Source organism: Sciurus carolinensis, chromosome 9, assembly GCF_902686445.1.
Source record: "Sciurus carolinensis chromosome 9, mSciCar1.2, whole genome shotgun sequence".
In the NCBI taxonomy this organism is placed as follows: Eukaryota; Metazoa; Chordata; class Mammalia; order Rodentia; family Sciuridae; genus Sciurus; species Sciurus carolinensis.
In genome coordinates this window covers 137,820,612-137,831,864 of record NC_062221.1, presented here as the reverse complement: position 1 = coordinate 137,831,864, position 11,253 = coordinate 137,820,612, and positions in this window count along the sequence as shown.

Here is an 11,253-nt window from a genome sequence, read left to right as displayed (position 1 = left end):
GAAGAAGCTCCCGGCACCTTTGTTTTCTGTTTTAAGTGGTACTTACCTTGATTTGTTAACTTTGCATTTCAAAATAATTTCAGTATAGAAAGGTTAAAAGAATAGTTCTTACCAGTACCCTCCCCAATTTCCCTACTTTTGCATTTCATCTCACCCTGATGATTCTTTTCTCTCTCATCCATACACCTAGTCCCCTTCCCATCCACCTGCCTGTCACCCGTTCACACCCCCACCCATCCACCCACCTGCCTGTCCATCACTCACCCCCCACCCATCCGTCCACTCACCTGTGCATCACTTACCTCTCTGCCTGACACCACCTGCCTGTCTGCAGCCAGGTTGCAGGCTGCCTGCTCCACTCTTAAATCTTCACTGTGTACTTCCTAAAAACTGACTTTAGGGACTGAGGGGAGAGAAGTCGCTCAAGGGTAGAGGCCTGCCTGGCAGGCATGAGGTCCTGGGTGGGATCCCCAGCACTGCAGGGAAAAGAAGAACTTTCTGATGATATCCTCAGTCCACCCACCAGAAACCAGGAAATTAACCCTGGGACCAAACCACCCAGTCCGTAAATCCTTTCCAGATTCTACTGACTGCCTCAAAAGTGTCCTTTACAGAAGAAAAGAGGAATGTAAACGGACAGCAGGAAGCAGCGGTCCTTTCCGCCCTGGTCCAGGATCTCGCGTCCAGCTGTGTGTCTCCTGTCCTCGGTTCTGGCCGCTCAGCCCTGACTCTCTCGACTTGCCTCTTGGGAGATCGGCCACTCGGCTGCCTGGCTTTCCCGAGGCTGGACTCAGCGTGCTTGGCCACAGCACCCCAGGCGTGGTGTTCTGTGCAGGGTGCCTGGCCTCCCGGTAGGCACCGGCGGGGACTCCTGCTTCACCCTGGCCGGCAGCTCAGGCTCCGTTGTCCTTGTTCCACATGGTCCCCCTGTGAGCCGCTTTCCTGGAGTCCGAGGTGCCCCCGGCCCCCGCCCAGCCTCAGCAGCAGCCCCTGCTGCCGGGAGTCTGGTTTCCCGTGCTGGAGGGAGGTGTTAGAAAGCAGGCTGGTGCAGGGGTGCTCGTGTCACTGGGGTGGCCTGGCGTCTAGGCCCTCGGCAGAGATGGAGGGAAGGCATGTGGTCACTCACCTGTATGGACACATGCTCTGGCTGCACCCGGCCTTCTGGACAAGCCAGCACCTGGGGTTGGTCATGCTTATCCGTATCTCTTGGCCTCCTGCACCCTCAACTCCAGCCCCTCGGCTCAGTCCTGGTGTATTGCCGACTCGCCAGGTGTGCCCACCTGCAGTGCCAGCCGCCTGGCCAGCAGCCTGGTCCTGCCCTATGACAACTCTTAAGCCTTGCCCGGTGCAGGACCCTAGCCTGTGACCCCTGACTCACGCCTCTGCCTTCGGCTGCGCCCACCCCTTTTCCCGTGCAGGTGGATCAGCTTGCCCTCCTGTCTTGGGTCGGGAAAGTGTGACTTCACGCAACCTCCTCAAGGAAGGAGGGGAAGTCCTCACTTTCCCTCTGAGAGGTTTCTGGCTCAGGACCAGCGTCTGGGCTGAAGATCGACTCACTCTTAACTGGCCCCTTGAGGAAAACAGGGCCCTTCCCCAGGGGTGGAAAAGTGAGTCTCCTGCTCTGGGCCAGAGGGGCCCTTCAGAAGCCCCAGCCAGCCCTCCCAGGACCCCAGCCCACCCAGACAGAGGGGTGCCAGCCCACCTCTGCAGCCCTGGGACGGGGGGGTGGCAGGACCTGCACAGGGGCTCTCCCTGGCTGGAGCAGGGACATGCTCCCTGGCTCTAGGCCTTTCCTTGCTACCCACTAGGATGTGCAGCTTGGGGACCACCCAGCAAAGGCCCAGCCGGCCTCTGCCCCAGGCCTGCTATTCACACCACACGCTGCTGGGCCCTGGAACCCAGGGCCAGGGACACTCACTTTCTCCTGGGCCAGCCTGCCAGGGGCCACAGGGCCAGGCACGTGGGGACTGCATTCTAAGCACCGTACCCAGAGGCCTGAAGCAGTGCCCTCGAGGGCAGAGAGGGAAACACCGGCCCACCTTGGCTTGTCCCTGTGGTTCCAGGTACCAGGACCCTGTCCTAAAGGTGTTGGAGGTTGCAGCTCTGGCATGGGGTCCTTCTGAAGGGCCAGCTGGGTGGGGTGCTGCAGCCGGCAGTGACTGACATGCCCCCAGACCCTGCTGCTTAGTGACTGCTGGCTCACCCTTGCCAGGTCCACTCTCCAGCCGCAGGGCCCACGGTCTCCTTCCAGCTCACGGCACCTGACTTAGTACCAAACACGCTATTGACTTCTAGAAGGGGGTGTGGTGGGGCCTTCCGCTGGCGCTGCAGAGAGGAGGGGGTGCAGGGCTGACCTCGGAGAACCCCTGCCCTGAGCTCACACTTTGGTGGCCAAGGGCTTGAAACCTTTGATGATTCGATTGGGCAAGTTCGTGTTAAACCGGACAAACCTCCCTCTTCCGCTCCCTCCCTCCCTCTGTAACTAATTGTCACGTGTGGTCAGGAGCTCAGGACTCCACAAGGCCCTGCCCCTCTGCTGTCCTCAGCTGGAGAGAGCTGCTGGCCTCCTTTGCATCTGTCACTGGGTCACATTCAGAACAGGGTGCTAGTGTTTGCTGCTGAGTGGCCAGAAGCACTGGATGGGCAGCCCGTCCCCCTAGTGTGCTGCTGGCCACTGTTTAGGCCCCATGGACAGAGCCTCACTGCTCCAAGCAGTGCCGGTGTCAGGAATGGCTGGATCCGGGCTCTCGGCACTGCCCGTTCTGCACGGGAGACAGTTCTCCTCTCCAGGCCCACTCCCAAGACCCCAGCCACACACAGCTCCCGGATTCCCAGACGTGCTTCCCACAGTTGGACAGTATGGAGAGCTGATGGCCTCCCCGTGTGAGGCTGGCAGCGTTTCCCCTTTTCAGAGGGGATCATGATCGAGGCACACTGTGTGACCCATGGCATCTCAGAGTTCTGGCCCCTCTGCCTGGCAGTGCCCAATCAAGTCAGCCCTGGAGGCCAGGAGGAGAAAGTTCCAGCTGGCCAGGTTGGGTCAGGCTGGCAGACACCTCCAGTGTGGGGCATTAGTGTCCCAAAGGACAGTCAGGGACACCTTTACCGTCCGACTGGAGTCACAATCATGGGTCCCCCAAGGGGCTCCCTCTCAGGGACCTAGAGAGAGCCCACAGTCAACCTGGGAACATGCAGGTGTGTGTGGAGTGTGTGTGTGTCTGCTCATGTTCTCAGGAAAACAGATCCTAGGGCCCCATCTTGGAATCCCAGGAGATTCTGGAAGATTCCAGGACTACCATCAGTCTGCAGTGGAGACTGGACAGAGGTGGTGAAGCCGTAGTGGGTGGTTGGAGCAAGGCCTGGGGCCATCAGAGGAGAAGAGCCCCAGGTCCCCTCTGTGCTGGTGCCCCGTTGTTTAGATGCTGGGTGGGGAGGGGCTGCGGGAGGGGCCTGGGGCAGCGCCCCCGCTCACCCTCACCCGTGGACGCCTGCCCACGGTAGCAACCCATAGCCGTGTGGCTCTTCAGAAAATGACCCCCAAAGTGTGAGTGGACTCGGGTGCTGTGGAGGGCCCCTGGTGTGTGACCGCATCCGGGCCAGATGTGGGCCCCTGGAAGTGGGCCTGGGGGTTGCAACCCGTCACGGCCCCTGTGGCGACCAGGAAGAACGAGGTCTCTCCATGCGTCTCTCCCCGCCGGCCCTGCCTGTACCAGCCGTGCTACTGGAAAAACGAGACCCAGGTGAGGTGGCAGCTGGTGGCGCCCAGGCGGGGACGGTGGGGAGGTGGCAAGGTGGCCTGGCCTCCCTTCTCCCGTCTCTCCGGGTGGCCGTGGACAGGCCTGCTGCCTTGCTTGGCGCCGGGAAGGACTCGCAGCAAGACGCCCACTTTGCCTGCAGAGAGAGGACAGCCCCAGTGGGAAGGGGGAAGGGAGGCGGGCGCTGCGGGGCTGCATGCCAAGCCCCCGCCTCTGAGCGCTCAGAGCCGCCAGAGGGCCTGCTGAGGGTCTGCTGAGGGGTCTCCCCAGGGTGGCAGGGAAGGCGGCGAGGAGGGCAGGCCCGGGTGGTTGCTGCGGAGCTGGACTGGAGACTGTCCTCCCACCGTGAGGGCAGGGGCAGTGGGCTGGTGTCTCCCCTCCGGTGACTGGTGACGGCAGAGGTGTGAGTGGCAGGCCCGGCTGGCCCTTCTGGGAGCCGGCTGTCCACTGAGGGTGCCTTGGCAGAGCCAGTGCGCAGCTGCCAGGCTCTGCGAACGGTTCGCTCTCCGTTCTCAACCAGGGATGTGCTCAGATGGAGGACAAGCCTTTGGAAGACGGGAGCAGTCAGAGCCAGCGGGTGTCTGCTGACCAACGCCAAGTACGCAGCTCTCCGCAGTGGAGGCACAAACTCAGGAAGACCCCGGGAGGGACAGGGAAGAGGACACCAAGGGCTCCACCAGCCCCAGCGTGACACCCAGAGCCCCTGCAGACAGGCAAGTCTGGATGCCTTGTGCTGGGCTCCAGGACCCCGGTACCTGCAGTGGCGTTTGGAGAAGGCCCTCAGCAGGAGGAGTCAGGTGGAACGTCCACTGGGTGGCCCGCACTGCCCCACCCCTGCTGTCCCCTGCTTTCTCTTGGCACTGTCATGCAGAAGGTGAGCCACAGCGCTGACGTTTAGAGGTCACCATCCTGCTTCGACCCCCTTGTGCACACGGAGCTTCCAGTTATCTCCCCTCACTCACACCTGGAAGTGGACAGAGCCCACCGGACACGGGTGCTCCTGACGTGGAAGACAGATGCAAGCCTTCCCCAACCAAGCCAGAGCAGGCTTTAAAATCAGAGAAAATGGACAAAGCATGGATCAGGAGGAAACTTTCAAGGCTCTCCAATCATATTTTATTTGATTTTTTTTTGTTTTTTAGTTGTCAGTGGACTTTATTTATGTATATGTGGTGCTGAGAATCGAACCTAGTGCCTCCCGCCTGCAAGGCAGGTGCTGTACCCGTGAGCCACAACCCCCGCCCACTACCAGCGTATTTTAAATGAATGAAAACCAGCGCAGGAGTGTAGGTGTGTGTGATCATTTAGAGAAGAGAAATTGAAAAAATGTGAAATGTGATGAGAGAAATAAAACTCTCAGAAGAAGAAGATAGTGCCTGCAGAGTAAGAATAGAGATGTTCACAGAGCAACAAACGGACACAAAGGTGGAATAGGGACAGGGAGACAAAACCCGAGACTCAACCCAGGAGTCACAGCAAGAGAAAGAAGAGCGTCGCCTGGACTCCCGGATCACTGGACAGAGCAGCCGTGCGTGCAGAGCCGGGGCTGGGAGCACAGCCTGGGCGATGGACAGGTGCCCTCGGGCTGTCAGGAAGGTGGAGATGCCAGCGCAGCCTTCCAGACAGCCCAGAGAGGAGCCAGAAGACAGGAGAACATCCCTCCAACGTCCCAGGGGTGCGATTTTCAGTCCAGAACTCCTTGATTTTCTTCTTCAAATCCTAAATTCCTGTCCATATCTCCGTCTTCTCCTCTTCCTGTGCTCCACTCTGCATAATTTGCCTTCAGATAGCAACTGTCCCTTCCAGTTGCTGAGTGGCACTGACCGTGATAATGAGGTTGGGTCTACTCTGCAAGTGAATCTATCCATTGAGGCTTTTATTTCACTCACTGTATTTCTCATTTCCAAAAGTTCCCATTCTTTCCAAATCTGGCTGTTTTTGTTTTCAGCAGAATCTTGTGTTCATTTCCTTGTTTATAATCACTTTAAATATACCTGCTTAAAACAGTCACCTGGCAATCCAGTTACCTAAGGTTCTTTAGGGACCTGATTCCTCAGTGTACTGGGTCTGTTGGTGGATTATTTCCTTGAGTCTCATATAATTTTGGATTGTGAGTTCATTTTCAGTAGAAGGTCTGCCTGGGAATCTTTTGGGCCTGGCCTGACACTATGTCTTCGCTGAGAGATTTTGTGCTTACAAGTCTCTCAGTCATATTGCCAAACTGTGATCATATTAATGCTATTTTTATGGCTCTGTGGGTCCTGGGCTATGCAGGTAGCATAAATTCAAATCAGACTCAAAGAAGACAAGCAAAGTTTTTTGGGTTTTTCGTCCCCAGCATAGGTGGGACGGGTAAGTTTTGGGGTCATCTCCCTTTGCTGTTGGGTAGGTGTTCTCCAAGGATTTACTGGTGATGCCTGGCCTCACGGGACTCCCAGTCTCACCTCCCACCTCTGAGCTGCTCAACCCACCCTGTGGGTCTGAGGCTGTGCAGTCCTCACAGCAGATGGTGGCTAGTTGTTGTCCACCATTCTTTGTTTCTCTTTTCGCCCCTGGAGATTTCATCCCTTTTCCTCCCTGAATGTTGAGTTAGTTATTAAAAGAATTCTCACATTTGATCTAACATGCTAGCTATGCAGTAGGGACGTTTTCATGTCTAGTCTATGTAATTGCCAAAAAAGAAAGCCACCTTCAAGCTAGGACTCAACCTTCAGCCCAACCAGCAGGCTGGGTTGGGTCTAATGACATCGACCTGCCCACCATGTGTCATAGCGAATCTGGGAAATTGGGTTTGTGTTGGTGGCGACACAGCCAGACCGTGTGGGCAGCGCTGTTGTGAAAGAGCTAAACCTTCATCTCCCAAGTTGGGATTAACTCCTAGAATCCTCTGCAGCACCGGCAAGGAGCGGTATCCAGGCGGCACCCTGGCTGCCCGCTGGGGGACAGCTGGCCTGGGGGCGTTGCTGTCTTCTTATCAGGGGTCTCCCACTTTTTACTGTGTACTTCAAATTATTTAGTTGGAAAAAAAAAAAAAAACCCAACACAGGAGAGATGGACACCTGCCTGTTTGGGGCTCAGGGCGGCGCGGGAAGGGAGAGGAGTGCAGGAGCCTCCAGGGTCCAGGGCGGGAACCAGGCCTGCTCTGGCTCACGCGGCAGCGGCCGTGGGTCCAGCCTCACTTCCCGCCACGCCCATCTCTTCAACATCCCCAGACATCGGCGGCTGGGCTGCTGGAGAATTTCACGGCCTTTGTGAGGAAGAAAGGAGGAAGCATGCAGGTGACGTCCGGTGGACAGTGCAGCTCATGGGCGCGGATAAGCAGCTCCACTGATTAAAACAAACAACAAAAACCTCGAAGCCCTAGGCGGCCACTGTCCGCCTGGGAGACGCTGCCAGGGAGCTTTCCTTCCCGTTCCTTCCACCGAGTGGGAGAGCGTGGGTTTGCGAGGGCCTGGCTGGGCCCTCCCGCTGTCCTCCTCCCAGCCTCCTATCAGCTGGGAAGGGAGCAGAGGCCCTGGGCTGGAACCTGACCCAGCCCTGGGCTGGAACCTGACCCAGCCCTGGGCCCTGACCGGGTTCCCTCTAGCTGCCCACATGTGGCAAACCTGGCACTCACAGCCCGGCGGCCGTCGGAAGGAGGAGACTGGCCCTGTCTGACAGCACGGCCCAGCCTGCGGAGATGCCTCCATCTCCGTCACCAGCTGGCCTCCGTAGAACTGTCCCCATGGCCCCAGTGATGGTCCAGCAGGTACCGGTGAGGATGTGCGTGTGGACCCTGTGTGGGTGTCCCCAGAGGGACAGACCCTGGGACAGGACTGGCGTCTGGGACTGTGGAGACGTGCCCCCGGGGAGGCCCTGGGGAGCCATGCACCTTCTCGGCCAGGGTCTCCAGACTGTCTCTGCAGGTTCCACCCCCCCCGGGAGACCCTCTCCGGACAGCCTGAGGCAGGAGTTCCCTGCTTGACAGTCTTGGCTCGTGGGAACTGTGTCCCTTAGGAAGGAGGAGGTGGGGAGGCTCCGAAAGCCACGCCACCCGTGGGACACGTCTACAGTGTCACTGCAGAATCACTGTCATCCCCAGACATGCACAGGGGTCAGTTCCAGGGACACCCCGACGTGCAAAGGCTCAGCCCCGTGACGGGTGTGGTTTTGCATAGACTCTGCGCACGTCCTCCGTCTACCTGAAATCGCCTCTAGGTGACAACACCCTGGGGTGCTATGGCAACAGCCGTCAGGTCGTGTGGTTTGAGGAATGATGCTTGGAATGCATGCGATTTTAGAAATGTAGTGTCTTTTATTTTTTGGGCAGCAGATATTTATTTTCTTTTTTAAATCTTTTTTATTTGTTCTAATTGGTTCTCCCTGGCAGTAGAATGCATTTTGACACATTGTACACAGATGGAGCATAACTTCTCATTTCCCTGGCTTGCACAGTGCTGAATCACATCAGTAGTGTAATCATACGGTATACAGGGTGATAATGTCCTTCCCAACCTATGGTTCTTCCCACCCCCACAGCCCCCCCCACTCCCCTCTGCCCAATCCAAAGTCCCTTCATGCTTCCCTACCCCCCCCCCCCCCACTTTGGATCCGTATCCACTTATCAGAGAAAACATTCGGCCTTTGTTTTTTGGGATTGGCTTATTTCATTTAGTATGATATTCTCTAATTCCATCCATTTACCTCTAAATGCCATAACTTCATTCTTACTTAAGGCTGAGTAATATTCCATTGTGCATATGTACCATGTTTTCTTTATCCATTCATCTGTTGAAGGGCATCTAAGTTGGTTCCAGAGTTTGGCTCTTGTGAATTGAGCTGCTATAAACATTGATGTGGCTGTGTCACTGTAGTATGCTGGTTTTAAGTCCTTTGGGTATAAATTTAGGAGTGGGATAGCTTGGGTCAAATGGTGGTTCCATTCCAAGTTTTCTGAGAAATCTCCACACTGCTTTCCAGAGTGACTGCACCAATTTGCATTCCCAGCAGCAATGTACGAGTGTGCCATTTCCCCACATCCTCGCCAACACCTATTGTTGCTTGTATTCTTGATAATTGCTGACTGGAGAGGAAATCTTAGTTTTGATTTGCATTTCTCTAATTCCTGGAGATGATGAACAATTTTTCATATGTTTATTGATTGTATTTCTTCTCCTGTGAAGTGTCTGCTCAGTTCCTTAGCCCATTTATTGATTGGGTTATCTGTTTTTGGTGTGAAGTTTTTTGAGTTCTTTTACGTCCTGGAGATGAGTGCTTTGTCTGAGGTGCATGTGGTAAAGATCCCCCCCATTCTGTAGACTTAGGGCAATTTTTTTTTTTTCTTTTGCGGTGCTGGGGATTGAACCCAGGGCCCTGTGCACACGAGGCAGGCCCTGCACCAGCTGAGCTACCTCCCCAGCCCCAGGGTGCTTTTTAAATAAAAAAGGTCTTTGGTTTGCAGTTGGGTGGACTCTTGGATGTAGCCCTGGAACAGAGGCGACTGCTCTCCCAGGGAGGTGGGGTGGGGGCCACGGGTGCAGCCCTGAGGACCTGCAGAGGCCCTTGGCACCCTGGCAGGGGAGCGGCACAGCCACGTCCTGGAGGCAGAGGGGAGCGGGAGGGGCTGGCAGCTCTGCAGGTCGGCAGGTCGATGTCTTGGCTGGCTCTGACCCTGCAGGGAGCTGAGTCTGACTTGGCCTTCTCCCTGTAGCTGAGGAGGGACTGGTCAGCCTTGTCCCTCTCCTCACCATCAGCGCCAGGCACAGGCTCTCTAGTAGGTCAGCACTTCAGCTGCCACACTGTCCCTTCTCAGCATGAGGGGAGCTCAGGGAGATGTGACGGGTTTCCCGGGACGCAGGGAGGCCTGGTGGCCCCACGTGGAGACTGGGCCGCCCTGCAGGAGGGATCAGGTTAGCACAGACACTTCGTGGCCCCCCGGAGGCTGCCAAGTCACCAGAAACCGCTTCTACTTCTCTGGGCACATTTTTCCCTCATTTCTCAGAGCCAGTTGCCGCCTGTTGTGACCTGCCACCGGAAATCATCACGTGGCTGCCGAGTTTGGCCTTCCTGGGCGGGGGCCTTGCAGGTAGCCTCCCTACATTGTCCTCACTGTGGCTGCGAGCTCAGGTAGGGCCGGTGCTGACCCATGCCTGGCTTGGGGGACACTCACAGGCTGGAGTCTGGAATGCAGCTGGAAGGGGGCGAGGTCCCCAGGGGACGACTAGTTCAGTGCCTGAGAAGGCTGAGTCCAGCATCCTGTCCTTTCTGCTAGGGGTCCGTGTGAGCTGAGGGCAGCACGGCAGGCTGGGGACCTCAACTCGGCTTCTTCCCACCCCTGCACCTGAGGCCTGGGGAGGGCGGCCTGGTCCTGGCTGTGTGTGGGGTGGGGCTTGAGTCTGCAGCGCCTGCCACTCGGGACTCTCTTCAGTGTCCACTGTGCATGTTAAGATCTGCCCACCCCACACCTGCCTGGGCCTCCTCTCCTGGTGGCTCTGGTGCCCCAGCCCCTGGGTTGAGAGTCTCCTTGCTCCTCACTGGCTCAGATGACCTTGCTGCCCCAACTCCTTCTGGACCCTGCCCTCGCTCCACCGTCCCCGCGGCCCCAGCCTCAGCCCACCTCTGCTCCAGCACACATCCTGGGGCTCCAGTTACCTTCCTGTGGCCCTGTGGCCTCCCGCTGACCTCAGGCCCAGCTGGTCCTTCCAGCCCTGACCTTGCCCCCGGGGAGGGGAAGGCCAGGCACCTCCTGGTTCTGAAGGGTCTCTGGTCCTTCCTGCCTCCACCCTTGCCCCGAGGTTCCCTCCTGGGCTCCTCCACTTCCTCTTGGCCATAAACAAGTGCCACCCTTCCCGGGCCACCCACTGTCTCCCCTGAGAACCGCATCCCGGCCCCTCCACCAGGCATGGTCCCCTTTCTCCTGGTCTAGCAGATTTTCCTAGGACTTCTCTGTGGTGGACACTTCACTCTGCCTTGGGCTAAGGCTACATGTGACCACAAAGAAAGAAGGAACAGTAAGAAAGACAGGGCGGGAGGGGGAAGTCAAGGGTGGGTGGTGGGCAGAACTCAGAACGCCCGCGGGCGCCATGCCGGCATTTACAGAGCTGACCTTGGGGGTCTTCGTGGTCTCCACGGAGGGTCAGGCATCTCTGCTCCAGGGCCTTTGCCTCGGGCCTCTGGGACTGGAGCCTGTTGCCGCTGCTGTGGGGGAGACCAGGCTGCCTGCTGCTTGGCGGCCTGCCTGCTGCGTGCCATGGAGCCAGGAGGTGAGGGGAGCCCTGGTCCCCATCGGCAGCGCTGGTCTGGACTTCATCCACACGACGCCCGTGACTTGGCACAGAGCACTCTTAGGGGAACAGTGCTAAGCTTGGGCCCCTCGAAGGAGAGCAAAGGACCCTTGGTTAGAAAACAGACCAGATGGGCCTCGGGCCAGTGCTCAGAGCTGGACGTGCACACAGGAAGCGTCTAGAGGGACGGCGAGGGCCTGGGCCAGCATGGTCCTCCCGGGCTGCATGGGCTGACC